The sequence below is a fragment of the Phyllostomus discolor genome, chromosome 1 (genome assembly GCF_004126475.2).
Source record: "Phyllostomus discolor isolate MPI-MPIP mPhyDis1 chromosome 1, mPhyDis1.pri.v3, whole genome shotgun sequence".
In the NCBI taxonomy this organism is placed as follows: Eukaryota; Metazoa; Chordata; class Mammalia; order Chiroptera; family Phyllostomidae; genus Phyllostomus; species Phyllostomus discolor.
The window spans coordinates 5,894,948-5,911,122 of record NC_040903.2 but is presented as its reverse complement, the minus strand read 5'-3'; positions in this window follow the sequence as shown (position 1 = coordinate 5,911,122).

Here is a 16,175-nt window from a genome sequence, read left to right as displayed (position 1 = left end):
GTGATTGTTACACGTGAGGTGCAAAGGCATGGAGTTTAGGAGCATGGACTCAGATGGACTAGATTTTGAATCTTGTTTCTCCCACTAGCTGATCTTTCTTTATGTGTTTTCAAACATATCCAAAAGGCAATTCATCTTAAATAAAATCAGAAAAACAAACTTGATTGATCCTGTGTCTTTCTGCTACTGTCTTATTTTGTTTATTCCATTATAGTCAAATTTCTTAGCATTATCTACAACTTGGTACCGTGAAGTCCTCATTCCCGACATATTCTATAGCTTTCTGTACCTGGTTGCCAGCCTATGCTATGTCACTGCAAATATTCTTCTTGAGGTGAAATACTTCCTGCAGATCAATTAACTACTACGTTGCATTTATAGAGGCACTCTTGTGTTGATAGCATTTTTCATTCTTTTTAGGTTTGTATTTGCTGGTCTGTTCAAGAGAAAACTTATTTTTTGTTGGACATTTTGTGTAGAATTTGGGAAAACTCTCTTAGGTGGGTCACTGGTTTTTGTTCTGTCATATGAATCCATGCAGGTATCGGAATTTTGGTCAATGGGGAAATAAATAACAGTGCTTTCACACTCAATTGTGCTTTTTCTTAAAAAATAATAATTAAAGGAGCTAAGCATGGAAATTATAACACTAGTACAAACAACTGAGTTAAGTAGGACAACAAGTTTAAATAAAATATACGGGGAAAAATATACTTTTGTAAAATTATGATTTGTTTCTTACTGATCCTTTACCATTCTCCATTACTGTTTAGCCTAGCTCAGGTTCTCGTTTTGACTTAATTATTAACTATGAATATTTTCTTAGACATCACAAACTATACTTGGTAAAAGTTCTACTTGGATGTATATATGTGTGCCTCTTGATAGGCATGGTGTCTTTTGAGTGTTCAAAAAAGTTTCAGGGAAAAAAATTGATGTGAACTCATCTAGTTGATTCTCTGGCCAACCTGAAATCTGTTGACCTGAACTCTCCTTGGATCTACCAAGCCTAAGAGCTCTAACTGCTTTGTTACAGCATTAGGAACAGGGTTCGTATTTTCCCCTGACTCCTGGTTTAGTTGTTTTGGCTTTAAATTCAATTTTGACTACAGTGATATGAAGAATGTAGTTTGAATATGCAAATAGTCCAGTAGGACAAGAATAGCGACGTTCTTCCCCACCCATCTGCTGGACCTCACTCCCACGGTAGCTCTCCTCATTTTTGTTTTTTCTTTACTCATTTGCCTCCATGTGTCTAGGCAACGTGCTTACCCCTCTGTTTCTGGGTTTGTCGGTTTCAGACCTTACTGACTGATTTCCTGTGATGGAAGACAAAGATGTAGCTCCCTTCCATGCCTCCCCTTGGCCAACATGTACACTTTCACCATCCCCCTTACCACTATTCACTGTATCAGGTTGAGGTCTATGAAATTGCCATTATTCTTGGCAAAAAAAATGTTTAAATATTGGCAATAATTTTAGTTAAAACAAAATACAGTGTTTATAATGCTTGAGCAATGTGGCATAGTGTATAAATACTTTTGCTCTACAGTGGAACTTTTCATTTTGTTTGTTAATACACTTTATTACTAACTTTTCCCCACATTCTCTACCAGTTTGCTGATTCTCCTCTTAATACATTCAGGTAAATGTAGCATTTGATTTTTATCACCTGGAAGACATTTCTATTGGAGCCTTTTGTTTGAATCTAGTGGACTAGTTCCGTTCTAGAATTGCCACTAGGATGCTCCTAGTCCCTCATTCTAAGGACACCCTAGTCTTCTTCGTTTCTGTTTCCAGTGTCTGTGACTTCTACATTTTTCTGGTCCATTTTCCTTGGTGGAGGGCCTGCTTTTCTAGTTTTCTGAGAAAGGGAGAAAAAGAGTTAACTGATTTCTTGTTTTGTTTTGTTTTATTTTTTAATCTGACATGTCATTATTCTCTATTCACACTGCACTGATATTTCACTGCCAAAGCTGGTGTATTAGTCAGAGTTCTCTAGGGAAAGAGAAACAGTTAAGATGTGTAGATAGGTAGATGGACAAATAGATAGATAGACTGATTGATTATAAGGAATTGGCTCACACAATTATGAAAGCTGGCAAGTCCCAAGAACTTAGGGTGAGTTGGCAAGCCGGAGAGCTGGGAAAGCCAACAGTTTGGTCCAAGCCTGAGAACCAGAAGAGCCCATGATATAGTTCTTGCCTGAAGTTCCTTAGGCTCATGGCTGAGAAAGAGCCCATGTTTCAATTTGGGTCTGAGGGTAGAAGAAAAGCTACTGTCCAAATCTGAAAGTGGGACAGTTCTCCCTTGATCAGCAGAGGGTCAGCTCTTTTGTTCTGTTTGGGCCTTCAGCTGATTGGATGAAGCCCACCCACATTAGGAACAGCAATAAGCTTCATTTCGTCTATGGACTGAAATGTTACTGTCATCCAAAAACACCCTCACAGAAACACCCAGAATAGTATTTGACCAAAAATCTTGACAACACCTGGCCCCAATTTATATATAAAATGAACCATCACTGTTGGCAAATCACTTTCCCTGCATAATTCAAAGTCGTTTGTACATGTCCTCCAACTTTGAGAATCTCTCTGGAGAGATCTGATGCTTCGTTCATTTTTGGAGTCCGTCTGAGATATATAGCTGGGCTCTTGGCCCCGGTCCTCAGTATCAGGTGCCATGGCTGGGTTCTTTTGCCTGGGGATCTCTGATAGGTAGCTTTGTATAACTTTTCTTGGGCTTCTCATATTCCTTGGAGAATTATCTTCTAGTGTCCCAATTAAAGAATAAAAGCCTGACTGGTAGAGACCCAAGTGCTTAGGAGATACCAAGAACCAGAATGTAAGCTTTCACATCATCTTCTTGCTTTCTGTGCATCCAACTTACACTTTGTGTGGTGTCCCCTGGTCCCCTGATATACTCCCTGTTTAACCTTCCCTGGAGAATAAACCTGCCTTTGCTGCCAGAGTTGAAGTGGTGGAGAGGATATGGAGACCCAATGGCTTTAAGAGATTTTCAACCTACCTACGCATTTTCACCTCCAGGTTTATGCCCATCTCCATGGGTGCGGAGGGTGCCAATTCCTGAACATGATATGGTTCAAACTGGCTACCCAATTTGGTGTCTTCTAAGCCAGTGATTAGTCATTCTTCTGTTCTCCAGCTCCCAACATTCTGTGGCGACTATGTCCTTTCCAGTTCTCTTTGTCCTTGGTGATTTATACCTTGCAGCATTCTTTTACTGTTATTTTAGTGAGGTTTTCAGATAAGGTGATGCTACATGTGTGTTCAGTCTGCAATCTTCACTTGAAAGCTAAATCTTCTTTTCTTACTCTTTGGCCAAAGGTGGGGAGAAGCGAGGAGGGATTCCATGATGTATTGTAATGTTGCTAAAATTCAGTCATTGTCTTTCTCTTCATCAAAATGAGTAATTTTTTCTTTTAATTACCTGATTCAGTTGCTTCATCCTTTGAGCTAGACATTTATGGGGAAAAAAACTTCAGGTTTACCTATTAAATTATGAGCTATACAATATCAATAGAACTTTTATAAGTAATCTAAAAATATTTTTTAAACATTCATCATGTATAAAACCTTGTGACCTACCTATATTCTCAAGCATTTTATGATCTGGTGTGAAAAAATGGGTCTGTAAAGCAAAAAGAAATAATGCATCAAGACAATAATATAAGCAGTTTTATTACTGTCTGCATCACTCTATTCCATATCTCCGGATACACACAAATCATCATTCCTGAGACTATGTGATAACCTCCTCAGCTCCTGGTTGGTTGCAATCATGAGGAAAGCACCCTTCATGTTGACAAAGTGCCTTACTTAGCATGCCTTTGTAATTTCCACCTCTTTGGAGGTTTTGAAAGTAAAGAAACCTATGTCATCTCTCAGAAGTAAGTTAAGTGTGGTCCAATCTGGAAATGATGGCATTTTAATGGCTGTTTTTGTTATGACTAGGTTCATCTGCATGGGACAGATCACTTCAAGGTTCCTAAACTTAGAGATTGTATGAAGATAGACCAGTCTTTCTTAGGTAGCAGAGTCCTGGGTCTAGGGGGTCTAGGGCTGGTGGCACCAGAGTGACCGCGCTCCAGGGCTCCATCTTGCCGCTTCACAGTCGTTAGGATGGCACACAAAGGACGGCCTTTGTTGTCCACAAAGGCAACGTCAGCCCCACATTCCCCTTCTAACCAGCAGGACAGAGGAAGGCCAGAGAAGGAGCTGTCTCTTCATCCTTCCCCTGGGGACACTTGCAGGAAGCTACATGCATCCTATTGGTCAAAACGTGGTCACGTGGCCACACTAAGCCGTGGGAGTGGTGGGATGTGCATCTCTTGCAGGCAGTCTGTACGCTGGGATGCTCAGGATTTCTGCGTCCAGGGAAGAAAGGAAGAACAGCCATAGGAGACAGAGTGCATCTCTGTCCCTGGAACACTCATAATTCTGCTTGGGATTCCACCCTCTCTGTGGTCTGGAAAACACTGAGGTGACAAGAGAAGGTGACAAGTGACCCGGGTGATGGGTGTCATGTCAATGGCAGGACCAACCATCAGATAACTGTTCTTTGGCTATTGATCCACTGCTGGGATCCTGCTTAGAAGTGAATACAAACTCTTAAACATTATATAGTTTAGTGATAACAGAAGTCAACCATAGAAATCTGACACCCATTGTCCACCATTCAGTTTTAACAGTTTGTCACGTTGACCTGATACCTCTCATCCTTCTGAGGACAGCAGTGCCACCGCCCTCTCCATCTCTTTCCCTTTCCGAATGTGGACTCTTTACCAGCGATGAGGGCTACCTGCGTTGGACTAGAGCTTATCTCCCTGCTAGCCTGGTGCAGGTGCCACGGCTGATTGGCGGTAGGTGTGATAGGGGATCGAAGAGCAGCGTTTTCTCAGGTGTGATTTCTGATGTTAACAAGACACTATCCAGTTCATGATGCTTGTTTTTAGTAAAAAGTATTTTTTTTCAGCTTAAAAAATCTGAATACTGTTTGCAAACCTATTTGAAGGCTATAACATATGATACTTGAAAGAAAAATGAACATTTGTAATACATATATATGTATCTATGGAGAGATATACTTTATTAAGTAATCTATTTGACTACATATTTTTTAGCTGTAAATCACTGTATATTGTATTTATAAAAATCATTTCCACTTAAGAATAGTTCTTTAGTGACAGGTCTCATAGTCCTAAGTGACAGAGCTATGCCCACGTGTCTTAGGTGGGGTTCTTGGAAATACACTGAGACTCACGGTTTTCATGTGGATGACTTCCTGGGAGTGTGAGGGAGTTTGGGGGTTGGGAACGGAGCAGAAGGAGAAGTCGGGCTGAGATGCAGTTGCAGGGAAGAAGGTCTGAATAGATCCCGTGGGGGCCTGGTGCTGGGCTGGCCCTTTCCAGCTGTCCGGTTCAGGCGGCTGTGCCCTTGCACAGGCCAGTGGCTGGATGGGAGCTGCACCTGCAGAAGGCGTATGACCTTGGGCAAGGAGCCGCTCTTCTACCTAAGAGTGTGAGACCTCAGAGCCATCCCTCCTCCGACCTGAGTGGATGCTGGGGGGCACCCTGCCCCCTCCACTTCTGGGTGGGGCTCATTCCCAGTTCCTGGACCCTAACCAATCATGCTCTTATACAGGGTCCGGCAGGAGAAATGCCTGCTTGAGTGTGGTCCATAGGGTAATAATTTATTGGCGTAATAATTTATAGTTTTATTGTGAACATTTCACTTAAGATGTCATATGGTGTGCTTCCGTGTGATATTATTATGTTACAGAATTACATGCTTATGACTTTGTAATAAAAAATTTTGTGATAAAAAGGGGCATTATTTGTGCCAGACCCTCTATTTTGCTGTATTGTTGGCTAATTCTAAGTCAATGCAAGGATCTTAAAACAAATGGTTCACTCTGTTTTCTTCAAATACACTGGATGGCAGGGCTCAGTGTAATATCATTCACTTTTTTGGCAGGAAATGTGATGAGGAATCTCAATTAAAAATAGATAAAGGAGTTGTGCTGTTTGTGACTAAAATATTAAAAATTATTTTAAAATTTTTAATTAAAAAATTCTTGGGGCTGCGGTAAAAAACAGTTGATTGTTTCTGGAATCCCTGAAGCCTGTTTAAGGAGGTGAGGTTCTGAGACTCTGCTCTATTGCAAAGAGCTGCTTTTGGAAAATGCCTGAGTTTGAATCCAGGCTATTCGTTACTTGCTGTGTGACTCTGGTAAGTCACACAATCTCTCTGTGCTTCAATGTTTCAAACAAAACACAGCACTTCTTCCAGAGTCCCTTTGGACCCTGAGATGCCCTGACTTATGAGGGAATGCAGCCAGCCCTTCCAGGGGCATGAGTCTAAGAACTGATGTAGCCTTGACCCATTTTCTGACCATATGTCAGTAGAATGAATGCATCATCGAAGTTTCTTCGAGAGGCAGGCAGCTCTCACACCAGGAGCGCCCTGGGAAGGTTGTGGGACGTGACTTCATGTCAGGCCTCCCTCCTGCCAAGCTCGCCTGAGGGACGGCTTAATTCTTTGGCTCTGCTGGCAGGAGGAAGGAAGGAAAAGAGAGGAGCCCGGGCAGGTGCCAGCAGCAGGGGGTATGCCTTCCCGGCCGGGTCCGGATCACGTTTCAGGCACAGGGGTTCCTGTAATTGGATTGTGCTTGCCCAGCACACCCACCCAGACCGCCTCTAATGAGTGGCCCCCTGGCTCTGTCAATTGGGGAACATAGGAGACTTTCATTAAGACGGAGGGGCTGTCCACGGGGAAGGGGTTGGAGTCTGTTCAGCTCCTGAGCTCAGTGAGCATGACTCATCCCCGGAGCGGGGGGCCGGCACTCTGAGACTTGAGTGCCTGCCATCGGGTTCCCTCACACATGTGCTCCCCTTTCTTTCTTTCCATGTGTAATTGAGAGAAGATATGCTTTGTTTGAAGTGAGAATCCCCCTGTGTCCATGAATGTCCTCCACTCCCGCAAATCACCGCAAAGGGAGTAATAATTCAAGCGGTGCAGACAGAAGGCAGTTCAGTGATCTCATGGAGGAGTCCGCCGGGCAAGGCAGGGGGCAGGGAGATTAGAGCCCTTGGCTGCAGAAGGCCTGTTCCGAGCTCCGTGAGCTTCCTTCCCCTCGCGCTGGGCAAGAAGGAGCGGAGCCGGCACTCTCTGCCCCCCGGGGCAGCAGGTCAGGCCGTGGCTCCGGAGATAGGAAGGGGGCCCGGCCCGTGGAGATCCAGGATCAATCAATCTGTCAACAGAACCTCAGGACAGTTATGGAACATCTAATATATGAGTGCAAGAACCCAATATACCTTATGATTTATTAGTTTAAAGTATTCTTTAAAGCATTCCCAGGAAAAAGAGAACTTGGCCCCTTCAAAAACTAGACGTGAGTTTCTGGCATTGTTGCAAGTGTGGGGCTGGTTGGAAACCTGCTTGTGTGCAGGGTGGTAAAGAGATCATTTAAGTGTTCTTTTCCTTTTTCTTCTTTCCCCGAAGTAGCATTTTTATTTATTCATTCGTGCATTTATACTGTGAGTAACGACTGGGGTCAGGTCTCTCCTCGAGATGCCACCCGACTCCGTGGCCCGTTTATTTACTTGGAAACGGAAGATCAAAGTTAAATTTATTTATTAAGGACTTGAAGACTTTAGCGGTAGGGCTTTAGATGAAGAAGTGCAGGGCCCTTCCGCGCTGTCCAAGTCAGGTGCTCCCGGCTCGGGCCTGGCCCTGCGTCTCCGCTGGGATGTAGTTCGCCCACGTGTTCCCGGGGGGAGTTCTGGGTCAGCAATGCCGTCCCCCCTGCACCTCCCTCCACACCTTTCCTCCGATCCCGCACCCTCCGACTGTAGGTTCCAATTCCACCCAATTTCATATTCAGGCACTGCCAAGGCGCCTTTTCTCTCCCTTTTCCCGTGCACGGCCCCGCCTGTCCCTCTCGAAGCTGGACTCCTGGTTCACTGAGTGTCTCCGCCACTTCACATCTCACTCGCCCGTAGTCCCTTCCCATGAGGAGGCCAGCTCTTCTCACCTCACCAAACACTCCCCTTGCAGAGGCCGTTGCCAGACTCCTAATCCCTCAAGGCGAAGGCCAGGTTCTCGGGTTTTCATCTTCTCTGACTGAAGGTGTGATGTTGGGCAGTGTTGAAAATCCTTCCTCTTGGTTTCCGTGGCCGTGCCTGTCCCGACTCCTTCCCCTCCATTCATTCTTTCCCAGGTTCTGGGGCCAGAGGGCCGAAATCCAGATGGGGGCAGGGGGGGCCATGCTCCCTCTGAAGCTTCTAGGGCAATGTCACAACTCTTCTTTTTCGTGGAATCATGATTTTGAAAAACATTTTATTTTCATAGGAATAATGATTTACAGTATGTCAGCTTGAAGATAATGTCTAAGATCTTTAGAGAATGTAACAATAAAAACACCAAATTCCAAGCTGAAAAATGGGCAAAGGATCTGAGTAGACATTTCTCCAAGGAAGATACACAACTATTCAATACGTGCATGAAAAGATGCTCCACCTCATTAGTCACGAGGGGGCTGCCAATCAGAACCGAAATGAGATCCCGACTCATTCACACGAGGGTGGCCATCATCGAAGACAGACAGTAACAAGTGTGGGCAGGAATGGAGAGGGCCCTCAGGCATTGCTGGTGCGATGCCCCCTCCAGCTTCGGGGGGCCCCGGTGTTCATCAGCGGTGGCAGCATCGCTTTGCTCTCTGCCTCAGTCTTCATGTGCCCTCTTCTCCCCGAGCGTCACGTGGCATTCTTTTCACAAGGAGGCCAGTCCTGTTGCATCGGGCACCCACCGTACTCTAGGGTGACCTCGTCTTAACTAAGCACACCTGTGTTGGGCCTGTTTCCAGATAAGGTCATATCCCGCTATACTGGGGGTTAGGGCTTCAACGTATCTTTCTGGGGGAGCACACAGTTCAAGCTACAACGTGTTGTAAAAATAAAGGAATATTGACAAAAATCATGTCATTTATTTTATCCAGCTTCAGTTTATCACCTATATAATGAATATAATAACACTTGCTTTGCCTACCTATGTATTAAAGATCAAATATAATAGTGAATATGGAAGTCTTTAGGGACTTAAGCACACTTTGCAAAAAATTGTCTTTTTTATGGCAAAATAAAATATAGTGTTTTTTAAAACAGACATGTTCTAATGAAAATACTATTTTTTGTCATAGATTTTTAAAAATCTAGATAAAATACCTATTTTAAGTACTAAGACTTCTTTTTTTACCACTACCATTTGCTTGCTTTAAAATAATTGCAATTCTTTTGGAATAATCATCTGCAATATTGTATTGAGTGTTCACCACCCCAAGTCAAGTCTCCTTCCATCACCCTTTATCCCTCCTTGACCCTCTTCTACTGCCCCCCACCCCCTTCCCATCTGGTCATCGCCATGTTGTTATCTGTGTCGAGGGACAGACCTGGAGAGTATTATGCTGAGTGAAATAAGCCAGTCAGAGAAAGATAAGTACCATATGATTTCACTTATATGTGGAATCTAATGAACAAAATAAACTAACAAACAAAATAGAAACAGGCTCACAGATACAGAGAACAGACTGGCAGCTGTCAGGGGAGGGGTGTTAGGGGTTGGGTGAAAAAGGTCAAGGGATTAAGCAAAAAAAAAAACAAAACAAAACCCCAAAACCAAAAACCCTTATAGACACAAGTGCTTGCCTTGCTTGGTGATCGCTGAGCCATGCGTTCTCAGATGCCCCGGGCTTTCCAGTCTTGGTGTGGAAGGTCCTGATGAGGGTGATAGCCCACATTGGGGCTCTGTTTCTTCTAGAATGCCTTGGCAGCCCCATGTCTCTTAACTCTGACTGCATTTTCCCAGCCAGCAAGGACTGCTGGGCTGCGTAATGGGGACAGGTTTTATGCCAAATAGGAGGGCACACTGGAGGAACAGGGCAAGGCAGGACGGGGGACTAGGGCTTCTGGTTTAGGAAGCACTGGAGCCAGAGCCCGTCATGGAACGCGGAGCCTGCCTGGCTCCCTGTCCCCGTTCACCTCCTGCTTTCACAGCTGGAGCCACTTGACCAGCCACAGCCAGGCCGTGGCTCTGGTTCTTGGAAGTGTCATGCCCTCGGACAGTTGAATTTGAGGTGCTTTAGGAGCTTCTTGAAGATGGCCTTTCTGACCTCGCCAGGGACAAGCCCTGCCTCATGGTTGTAGTAGGAAGAACATTTTCTAGGCTCTTATAACTGGCCTTTTGCCTCCAGAGCCCTTTCCCTGTGTTCCTTTCCCAACTGACCTTCCCTGCCCGCCTTGCTGCAGTGCCTGAACTCCACCATCACTCACCCCGGAGTGGAAGCTCCGGCCTGCCTTGTTAACCAGCAAGCCAGAGGAAGACAAGCTTTGTCAGCCACGGCCCTGCGGCTTGCCCATTTCTGTTCCAACCAGATAGTCCAAGGAGCGCGGCAACGTCAGGGGACGTTTCCCATGGGACAGTAGTCTATGTGCCCTGGGGGCAGGCTCTCAGCTGGCACAGGGAACAGGGCAGGGAGACAGGGCTCGGGTCCCGGGTGCCTCACTGACTGACGGAGTCCTCTTGGTCTTATCTTGGTTCCCTTATCTGCATCACTGAGATCTTCCAGCTTCAGCAGAGCCCAGGGGGTTGTGGAAGGAATAATGAGACAAAGCACACCAGGTCCTTGTTGAGTGTCTTGCACGCGCGCGCGGCACACATGCACTCAAGTTCGGTTCTGTGTGGAATGTCTTGTGAAAGGCAAAGTATTAGTCATTTGTAATTAAGAACCAAGTATAGGCCATTGTTCTGAATTCCCCTCTCCATGTCTGACTCTATTGCATCCTCAACTCTTTAGACACCAGTCTGTTCTCTTCTGCAAATTTGCTCTCTGACACAACTGCGGCTTTGGTTGGCCTAATACAAGGAAGACTTTTCTGTGTCCAGAGCTGCTCAGAGACGGAGTGAAATGGAACAAGAGCCTGGATAACCATTTGGCAGAAATAGCCATTTTAAATTACATGCTCACTGTATATTGGACATTGTACTAAGCACGGTGGAAAAACATAAATCACACTGTGGGTCTAAAACTTTGGGTACAGATTTAGGCTGCTCACTGCTCAGCACCCACCATGCTGTGTCTCAGTGTTGTGCCTCCTCTTATGCTTTTTCCCACCTCACTCTGTTTACAGCTGCGGGCAGCCATCCCTCCTGGGAAATCTTATCTGAATTGCATGGCTTTCGGTTCAGCCCCCTTTCTGTGTTTTGCCAGAGTCCCTGGCTTTATCATTGCATGCCATGGTCCTTGACATGCTGCAGATACTCTGAGGCCCCCTTGAGATAACATGTTATTCATCTTAGTATCTCAGCAGGTAGCACAGTGCATGGCACCAGGTGGATGCTCACATCACCTTTGTTGATTGACTATGAAATGAGACTATGCCTGCCCAGAAAATGACCAGATCAGGGAGGCTATTTTCTTTTATACTTTATGGCATCCCACTTGGTTTTTTAAGTTATAAAATCAATACAGGTTCCTTAGAAAAGATTTGAAAAATCCAAAATAAACAGAGGATTAAGAAAATAAAAATATACTTGATATCCCATCCCCGCAGACATACTGATAACATATCCTTCTGGCTATATTTTAAAACATTTTATACATGCAATGAAAAAGCTATTGTATAATAGTTAATGTGTTGTTGTGTACAGTAACAGAGAACCCTCTAACCATCCATAGGTTAACATAATACAATTTTAGTTTTCCCTCATGTAGAGTTCAAGTGGTGTTTCTGATTGAGCATGCCTCTCCAGTGATGATCCAGAGGCCCAGGCGCCTGCCACCTTGTGGCTCTTCTGTCTTTGACCCAGGGCTGCCAAGAGTGTTGGCTTGGGGACAAAAGCCTGGGGGATCTTCAAGGGAACTTTTCATAGGAAGACCTGGAAGTAACCACGCCACTTACTCTCATAGTTCATTATCTAGAACTTAGTTGTGAGTTAGTATTATTTTAAGTAATACATTAATAGTATGGTCACAATTAACTCTAAGAAAGGCTGAGCAATGTGGAATGGTTGGGAGTCCAGAGGAAAAGTATATGAGTTTGATGAACTTCTAACAACCCTTGTCATTCATTAAAATACTTCTCTAAGTACATATGCTATAGATTATAGTTTTACTAAAAATAAGCCTTTCCTCACATTATTACATAATGCTTCCAAACAAGGGGTAAATGTTATGTTGCTAATGTTACAGTTGAGAACTGTGAGAGGTGAAGCGACCTCTCAGAGGCCCCTCAGCCAGTGTGCGGCAGAGTGGCCCTCAACTCTCCGCCCGTGGTCTTCTCTGACAGCGCTTTGCGGTGTGTGCATACAAACAGCAAAGGGAAGAAGCGTAATGAAACCATTGTCACGACAGATGCCAGGGAGACAACCTAGGCAGGGGTGTCCAACCTTTTGGTGTCTCTGGGCCACACTGGAAGAAGAAGAGTTGTCTTGGGTCACACATTCAATACATTGTAACATGTAATCACAAAAAAATCTCACCATGTTTTAAGTAAGTTTACAATTTTGTTTTGGGCCATATTCATAGCCATCCTGGGCTGCATGCAGCCCACGGGCTGCAGGTTGGACACCCTGATAGTGTCTTGCCACTCAATTGAGTTAGAGATCCCCGCTCAGAAGTTTCAAACCATATATATTACAGAAAAAAAGAAACTGAAATCTCTCAACAAAATAATATGAATGAGGTATGGTGGGCTGCAGGAGTTTAGAGTGCTCATCTCTTAAATTAAGTAGTTGGTTTGGCCACCGTTCTTTGAGTTAGCTTTCGGAGCCTTGATGACTTAGTTGAAGGACCGGGTAGTGTGCAAAACCAATCGACCACACCTGGGATTTTCAAGAGAAGAAGCCTGGCCTCACCTGTTTGTGAATGACAACATGGCTCTTGGAACCAAGGACACGTTTTGTTAGGCTATTTCCTTTTTGCACAATATCCCATTGAGGGTCATGGGTTCTTGAGGTGTGAAAATAACGGGGAAAATTCAGAACTCAGTTAATGCCTGTTTGCTGGACTCGGAGCATACACAAGGCTTGCAGAGGCCAAGAACATGTTTATCAACACACAGAACAAACTTTCACTCCTCCTGTAAAATGACCTCTCGATGTGATCTGTGTATATTGAGTGCCCTGCTGTGACTAAGAGCTATCTAAAAAAGAAAAAATATGGTCACCTCCTGAAGCATGTATAAATTGCTTTTTTAGACCCTATAAAATTTTAGCTAGCACCAAACATAGAACTTCATTCATCATCCTGCAAGTGAGGACTGCCAAGGGAAGCCGGCTCTTCCTGAGCCGAAAGTGGCAACACTCCAGGATTGGCAGAAATCAAATGAATCATTTCCTGCTTTTAGTTTTAGATAAATAATCAGAAAAGATTGTCTAGATTGTGATCCAAAAGCCATTTTTCATAGCTCCGAGGACGCAGAATCCTTAAGAACTTCAGGTGGGGGCTCCCTTTTTCTAATTATTTTATTGTGCAGTATTGGAGAGATGGTAGGCAAATCCACCAAGTCCAAGCTAAACTTTTTGCACAATGAAGACTTGAGATCTCTGGGTGCTAAGTAGACTGAGAATGTCTTTTCATTTCTGTATTTCCATGCTTTGTCATGTGGGGCCTTGCTGACTCGGCAGGGACTGCCCCTTACAGGGTTAACAAATTCTTAGAGACTGTAAACAACTCCCTTGGATGGATGCCTTTCATATGCAAGCAGATACATCCTGAGCCTATATCCCCAACCCACTCCCCTAAGTGCCTCTCACACTCTGGGCCGCATCTCTCTGCCCCAGTTACCCCAAGGTTTGTTACCAGCCAGCTAGGACCACCCCTGTATCCAAGAGCCCACTGCAATGATTCCAACTAGCCAGTCCTATGCGTGTTTACTCTGCATCCCCTGTCTTTCCTGTTCCTCTGCCTCTGCCTCCAGACTGGTCCAGGGGCTTCCCCGTGGGAACCCCAGGCCATGGCTGCCCCTCCTCTCGGAATCTGTGGTAGAACAAACTGTCTTTTCAAGGGCAGCTGTCTCCAGAGCTGTTGGCCTGGCCATATTTGAATAATAACAAAACATACACTTTAGAATAAAATGATGCAGTAAAGGAGCATGAACAGAAGACTCGAGGACGTGGGTTCCAGTCCCAGTTCTGTCGCTACTTTCCTGGGAGATCTTGCGCACGTCTGCTAATTAGTCTGAGCACCAGTTTCCTTGTCTCTAAAACTAGGTAGCAGGATATCTCCAGATGAATCTTCAAGTTTCTTCAAAAACTCAAATGCTAGGAGTTTATGTCTTTAGCATGTGTAGGCTATTTTTCTTATATAGACTTCCAAATGATGTGATTTCTCCATCCAGCATTTACTAAGTATCTTCTGTTTGGTAAGCACGGAACTAGGCCCTAAGAATCCAATGATGGATAAAAATTTTCTTGTGTTCAAATGCATTCTGCTATGCTCACATCTGTTGTGGTACCTGCAGAGGTCCAAGAACCATGCATGCTGTCTGTCCTAGGGAGGCCTGATGTGTCCCCAAAGCACTCATGTTAAAAGACGAAACAGAAGCTGAGACAGTACAGAGTTAACATTGTGTATATAGACTAGGTATGATGATGAAATACTTTTCCCCTTGCGTGTGTGCAGACATTCCTAAGCTGTGTGGTCAAGCAAGAGGAAAAGATGTCACTGGTTCCAGAGGTTTCCACATTTTTTTTTTAATATTTTATTTTATTTTATTTTTAGAGAGGGAAGGGGGGAGAGAGAGAGAGAAAGAGAGAGAAAGAGAGAGAGAGGGAAACATCAATGTGTGGTTGCTGGGTGCTGTGGCCTGCAACCCACGCATGTGCCCTGACTGGGAGGTTTCCACATTTCTAAGCTTCTATCTGGTCTTGGAAGATTCTTAATTACTGATTCTCTATAATTGCACTCATTCCTCAAGCACTCCAGGTTCCTTGGGGAAAGAAATACTTTTTATTCCGACAGCACCTTCTACCTTCTTGCATCTATAGAGTGTCCCATGCTCCTTCCATACTACAGTGGAGGAGATTATTTTGGGATTTCTGGTTTCTGTTATTTTTTTGGAGGGGATAAAAAAAACCACAAATTGCATCCTGAATTCTACTTTCAGAGTTTTCCTCCATTACATCTGCCTCCTTCTTCTGTATTTTCTTTATCTTCCATGGTCACCCCACTGGCATTAGCCACCGTTCAAACTTTCTATGGCTGCCTCTCTGGGATTTTGCTGTTCCTTGTTTCCAGGTATACTTTCCTATGCCTGTAGCAGGGATAATATTTTCAAAAAAATATTAAAACAAGGTATTTTTTCTCCTCCATAAACTATGTTGCCTAGCAATCCCCTCCAGGCCATGAATCAATGCCATTCATTGCTTTGGGGAGATTGTGGCTACCAACGGGAACAAAGAATTCATTGCTCAATTTTGAGTTTCATACTATATTTTAAATAACTAAGTAGAAAGATAATAGTCTTGACAGCCTACTTTTCATGGAGAGAGACTTTTTTTTTTAATCCCCCAAATTTCCATTTACTTTAAAAAACCAACTCTGGGTATTTGAGCTTTATTTGCCTGTAGGCATTGTGTGGGGAAGGCAAGGGAAGATGTGAGTTTTCAAACAGGAGGGGAAAGCCGGTGCTGACGTGGGGACGAGAGCCAGGGGCGAGGGTGGAGATGCTGCCCGGGGCTTGCTGAGAGCACCCACAGTCTTCACCCTCTGATCTCCAGTCACACCGGGGCACATGCTGACGTATCATGGATGGGCCGAGGGAGAAGCCGAAAAGGGAGAGGGCTTGCTTCAGTTTCCTTTCGAAATTTTGGAAGGAGAAGGTTTGAGTGTCCAACTTGTACCAAAGGCGGCATCAGTCAAGTAACAGCGAGGTTTGGCAGAAGGTGGAGAGCGACCCTTACAGTGGCACCTGAAGTCTTTGAGGAAAATCGAGGAGCTCTATGGGGTCTCTATGATAAGGGTGCTAATCCCGTCTATGAGGGCTCCACCCTCATGACCTAAGCACCTCCCAGAGGCCCCACCCCCTAACACCACCGTCACAGGAGGCATTAGGATTTCAACATGTGAGTTTCTGGGGGACACAAATGTTCAGACTG